The sequence below is a fragment of the Elgaria multicarinata genome, chromosome 9, assembly GCF_023053635.1.
Source record: "Elgaria multicarinata webbii isolate HBS135686 ecotype San Diego chromosome 9, rElgMul1.1.pri, whole genome shotgun sequence".
NCBI lineage: Eukaryota > Metazoa > Chordata > Lepidosauria > Squamata > Anguidae > Elgaria > Elgaria multicarinata.
The window spans coordinates 34967390-34973458 of record NC_086179.1 but is presented as its reverse complement, the minus strand read 5'-3'; the positions used below and the strand labels follow the sequence as shown (position 1 = coordinate 34973458).

The window sequence follows — 6069 nt, the reverse complement described above, 5'->3', positions numbered from 1 at the left end:
GAGACTTAAGATAGGTCCAACTAACAAATAAACCCATCCTTCCACTGGAGTCCACCAGGGGAAGAGCCTTCAGTGTGGTGGCCCCCCTCCTGTGGAATTCCCTGCCTCTGGAGGGCAGGCAGGTGCTAATTTTGTATTCCTTTCAGCGCCTCCTGAAAACGTCATTGTTCCAGGAAGCCTTTCCTTAACAACCAGCCCTGGTTCACAGTTCACTTTTCAATTTGCTTCTTTTAAAAATCTATTTTAAGGTGTTTTATTATGTTTTTATTGTATTTTATCTTGTGCAACGCTCCAAAATTTTGAATGGGGAGTGTTATATAAATATTGTAAATAAATAATAAATAAACACAAGTCCCATTCATTTCAGTGGGTCCACTCTATGTAGGACTAATGTTGGATAACACCCACTATCCCTTGCCAGATTGCTTACTGAAATCCTACATGGATACTTGTAATGGGGTAGGAAAAGCAGGGCCCCAAATATCACATCTGTTGCAAGCCCCATAAGCACCCCCATTTCTGAATTCAAAATTTCCTAATTTAAGCCATTTACAGCTGCGTAAGGGGTGGAAAATCAACAGGCACTCATCCTGTTTTCATGTTGGGAAAAGCTTCATTGGTTGGTTTGCTGTCCTTTGTGCAGCCCTGCAAATGCACTGCAAGGACACTGCTGTTTCTGTGATAATCTTCACAGTGATGCGAAGTTTCAGGGCAGTGTCAACATTTCCCTCAACAAGACTGAACACTGGAGACTTATTTTGTCTTTGTGGTGTTTGGTTTATTTACAAATATATAAGCAGAGTATGTTGGAAGCAATACAGCTGTCCTACAATAAGCAGCAAGGGTCTGCTGACCCTTGCATCAAATTCCTAGAATGCAGCTGTTGCTGGCAGCCTGCTGCAAAGCTGCACCCCATCTAAATTCTTGGCTAGAAGACTCAAATGCCTGCCAATCTCTCACAAACACAAAATGCAAAATACTTGCTTCCAGACCACTCCACCCTACAGGTGAATTGCCAGTTCTGGAAACCATAATTGACATTATTTTGCCCCTGACTACTGAGTCAGAGTGATCAAGCTAGCTGAACTTACAACAATAAGTTAATTCATGACATTGTATGGAAATGTAAACTAGTTCCCTAGCATTTAAACAAACTGGTTATTTTAAACACACACACAGTTAAAAAAAACATCTTGGGACATAAATCTGTTATGGTTACATCGGAGAGGAAGACACTTTTGAGAGAGCCAGTAGCGTGTTTACTCGCTTTTGAGAAAAATGCTTAGAGCTGTGCTGTTATTAAATGTCTCTTCCAGGCTTTCCCAAGGGCTTGAAGCGGGTAACAACAGTTAAAAACAAAATTACACACAGTACAAATAAAATGTCTATTTAATTAAAGTCACACCTGTGTAATCCTGGTTGCAGAACGCCAGCTGAAAGAGGAAAGTTTTACTGCTCTTTTGGAAAGTACACAGGCTCAGACTTTGATGAATCAGTAACAAAAGGAAGCACCACAATTATAGTTCGGTTTCCTTTCAACATGCTTTTGCTGTTGTCACTTAGTTCATGGATAGTATGGTCAAGATTAAGATGGCCATTTAAGCATCACCAAAAAAGATAAAATACAGGTTTGCATAAAATTTGGAGGTATACATATAGATGCAATTGGAGAAAGAATTACATTTAATATTTAAATAGAAATACACTACATCTCACCTTAGCTGGGGAACCTGTGACCAGATGACCTGTGTGCTTGCTCAGTCTGTTGACTAGATTCACATTGTTGATGGGCAACTTCAATACCCCTGCTGGCTCATCTTTCTTATAGCTCTTTGTCTTTAAACCAGACTTGGACTGGGCAGCCATCCAAACAGAGCAGCCTTCCCCAACCTGGTGCCCTCCAGATGTTTTAGACTACCACTCCCAGAATTCCTGACCACTGGGTGATGGGGGTGATGAAGTCAACACATTTAGAGAGCACCAAGGCAGAGTAGGCAGAAATAGAGGATGCCTTCAAATAGAGGACTGTCTTCTGTATTATTATGTGGCCACCCTTATCAAGATCAAGAAGTCAGTAGGACAGATCTGAATGGTCATGATGGTACGAAGGTGAGATGTTCTGTGATGTATTTAGAACCAAAATGTTAATGGCTTTATAGGTCAAACCCAATATGCTGAATTGTGTGAAGAACACCATCAGGAGCCAGTGCGGCACTGAAGCACTGGTGTAATGCACTCTCTATGACCAACCACAGCAAGAAAGTAGGCTACTGCTTTCTGTCAGAATAGTATCAAGGGCAGCACAACATGTTACAGTAGCCAAGGTCACCAAAGCATGAATGGAGTTGCTTGCTACATAGAAAGCCAGAGCTGAGGTGGAGTTTGGATTTATATATTAAAAGAGACGATCATAAACCAGTTACAATCAGTAGATTTTTATTCCTTTTGGCTTTATAGCTACGTTCCAAAATATAGCACAGATTAATAATGCTCTCATCTTCTAAGTCTAGTATGGGGAATTTATTCAACAATGTCATGTTTCACCACAGATAGGCATTATACCAAAAGCACTGTTGTTTTAAAAGACTTTTCTTCCAAAATATTTGCAGAACTCAAGGGCTGGGCTGGCATTTTATCACATCCCTTTTATGTTCATATACTTTTCAATTCTTGAGAATAAGGCAGCAGATCACCACTTCCAATATCCAACCTTCCTATTGTGATGAAAGTTCTACATTATTGGGAGAGGAAGAAGATTGAAGGAACGGTCCATTCTGATCAATCAGAGCCCCATCAAATGAAGCAGGAAGGGGGAACAGTGGCTGTCTTGCCAGACCTCTCGTCTCCCAAACGTGCACCCACGTCTGACTCACCTCTGGACAGGCCTAGAAAAATGCCTGGTCTGAAACTGGCCCAGCTGATTCTGTTGACTGATATTAAGCCAAGTATTTTTATTTTTAAAGCTCAGCTTCACTCTTACACAAAAAGAACATGCATTTTCAAATATGAATGCATGTTAGTGAGCAATGAGTTCTTTGACAGTTAGAGAAGACATGGCAAATCTTAGTTAACTGCAACCTAGTGTGTGTGTACTGAAAGCAAGAGACTCAAATCCTACTGACTAAAATGTATTAGAATCACTACGCTACATATAATCATATGCTACCACATGTGAGTAAAAAACCCATTCTTTTTAACACACTTGTAAACTAGCCTGATTATGGGTGCAGATGGATGGTTAAATTGTATTAATGTCTACTATCTGATCAGTGTTTAATGATAGTTGATCTGTACTAATTGATCTTGAACTCGCTTTAAACGTAATCCAGCTCTTCCTCTTTGTTTAAACTATTTGTAGACAGGGCCTGGTTTTCCCATGTCTCTGTTGATTTAGACTGTTAATTAATACAGGTATTGAAAGCCATGCAAATTACATGGTGGAACTGATATTCAACAATGTTCTAATCAATGTTTATATCATCATAGACATTCATTTGGTATTATTATTTATTTGCTGCAGTCAATTCTATATCAGTTGTAAACAGCTACAGTATTTAACCTCTACTGATTAGTCTATAGGCTCATCAGGCACTTAAAAAAAGATTTTAAAGTACCAATCTCAGGATGGGAATCTTAAATGCCAAATTTCTTACTTTAGAAGCTGCCAGTTGCTTCTGATACTCAAGGTAGCACAGAGAAATGTGCAAATTCACCAGGTCTCCAAATAGATCAGACACCAGAAGCCTACATACATATCATTAACTGTTACTTTAAAGCCCAATCTTATGCATATTTACTTCCTTCTAACTGATTTAACTAAAAAAAAAAAAAAAAACACCTGATGGATTGGATCAAAGGTTTATCTATCCCAGTTTGGATGCATCTGAAAAACTTACAAGCGGGTCATGAAGCCAATACCTATCACTTCTTTTTTCCAGCACCTCATATTCAGAGGTATACCGCTTGTGGCCATGGAGGCTCCATTTAGTTACAACCATTAAATGGATTCCTATGTGTGGATCAATTATTGTGCTTCAATAGCTGTTCAGTGTCTTTATCCCAATTAAAAATTCATAGGCTGCATCTTATCTTGTCTCATCAAACTTTCGCAAAGTTCCTAATGTGTGAGATGTCACTGCTGCTGTTCCTACATCTACACCATACAATTTATACTGCAATCCTATACATTCTAGCTCAGAAGTGCCATTGAATTCAATGGACTTATTCTCAGGTACATATGTGTATGTAAGACTGATGCAACATTCATATTAATGAGAGTGGGGGCTATTGATGGATACAGATGCTAATATTTTCTCTGTGGGTCATATAATGCAACAGGTTGTGTCAGCCTTCCCCAACCTGGTGCCCTCCAGATGTGCTATATTTTTCAGCCAGTTCTGTGACTGGGGAACACATCTGGAGGGCGCCAGGTTGGGTAAGGTTGGGTTATGTTGTCTCCCCAGACAGAAGACTGAAATACGAACCCTCGATTATCCACTCCCCTCTAATGGCTCTTGTCGTGAATACCCGTCGTCTGCTTCCTCGTCTTCTCCCTTCCCTTCTTTAATTTGCTAAGGGACTCAGCATTGAGCATTTCAGTTAAACTGTCTCTTTAAAAGCGGGCAGAGGGCAAGAGCGAAAGAGCAATCTACGCCTTCTCCCCTTCACAAAGAGGGCAGCCACGCCCCTATCGCGCCACCATCCGCCCAACCCAAAGATGGCTGCCACCGCTCTTCCTGCTGCCGCTGCTGCTTAACGTCCTGACGTAATCGACGAGCGCACGCACACACGCAAACATGCCACCCTATTACCCAGATCCTGTGACCCGTCAAGCGATGAGATGGTAGCTTAAGGAGTGGGGAGGAGTCGTTCCGACAGATTTTGATTGGTAGAGGGGCGATCACGTGGTGCTGTAGGAATTTGTTGGCGGAAGTTGTTGGTGGGTGAGTAGTGGCTAATTGAAGAAGTGAGGGACGAAAGCCCTTAGAGGAGACCGCAACGTTGGATGTGTGTGTGTGATTCTCTCCCTCTCGCGTTTTAACAGTTCTGAAAGCGTGGATCCTGGTCGTCTGATAAAGGCTAAGATGATCAGAAATGGGCAGCTCCGTTCTCTGCTCCAAACTCTAGTTCAGGGGTGGGCAAAAGTAGATCTCCAGATGTTTCCGACTTCAGCTCCAGCATTCTTGAGCATTGGCCATGCTGGCAGGGGCTTCTGGGAGTTGAAGTCGAAAACATCTGGAGGGCATCGGGTTGGGGTATGGTGCTCTAGTTCTTCATGTCCCTTTGTCCCTCTTTACCCTGTTCCACTTTAAGGCAATTGTAGTCTCTGGGAGCAGGACTTGCGTGTCTGTCATGCTGGCTTATGCCAGAAGGGCAGACTTCAGGCTTTGTTTTTGACTAGAGTCCGGAGGTCCACCAACAGGTGGCAGGTGCAAAATAGTGCCTAAGACTGCTGGAGATATGTTAAGATTTAAGGAACAGGGTGCCTCTAAATACATGCTGAGGCCAGAGACGTGTGATCCACATGCAAGCTCACAAGCCCTTTCACACAAAAATCCATTCCTGTTTTCTCTCGTGTTGTCTTTTTTCAGCAATCTAATTGTAGTAGTGTTTCTTTTTAATTGTTCAATTAGTCAGTTGAGGGTCAGAAACCCTTGCCAATTTTATTGCAAATCACCCAGTGTTCTATCATTAGATTCCCATCTACTTTGTGTCCATTCCTGGCTTATGTAATGTTGAAGACGCAGCAACAGGGGAGCTTTGGGACTCAGCCCATTATCTCATGCAATAGTTCAGCACCATGATGGAAAGTGTAAGAGTAAGACAAATGGAAATGTTAAAGTGGTATAGGAAAATACCATGTCTCCATGTCCCATTGTTCTTCTATTCCATCTTGAGGCAATTGTAGCCTTTCCCCAGGAAGAAACAAGATTGGGGTAGTGGGAGAAATTAAACAGAAGTTACTCTTAAAATTCCAACTACACATTTCAGACTATATTTTCCTCTTTGTTGGCCTTTATTATTGTTGAATTGGCTTTCTGTTCCCCTTTTCCCATATATTCATATCAG

At 41.5% G+C, this 6069-nt stretch overlaps 1 protein-coding gene across 1 annotated transcript in view; it reads left to right on the top strand.

Moving 5' to 3' along the window:
- Positions 1 to 4927: 4927 nt before the first annotated feature.
- The window catches only part of PLA2G6 (phospholipase A2 group VI), a 29342-nt gene continuing 28200 nt past the window's right edge, over positions 4928 to 6069 (top strand). The window contains exon 1 of the mRNA XM_063133521.1: positions 4928 to 4943. The gene's annotated coding sequence lies outside the window, so the exon portion shown is untranslated. The remainder of the gene's footprint in view (positions 4944 to 6069) is intronic.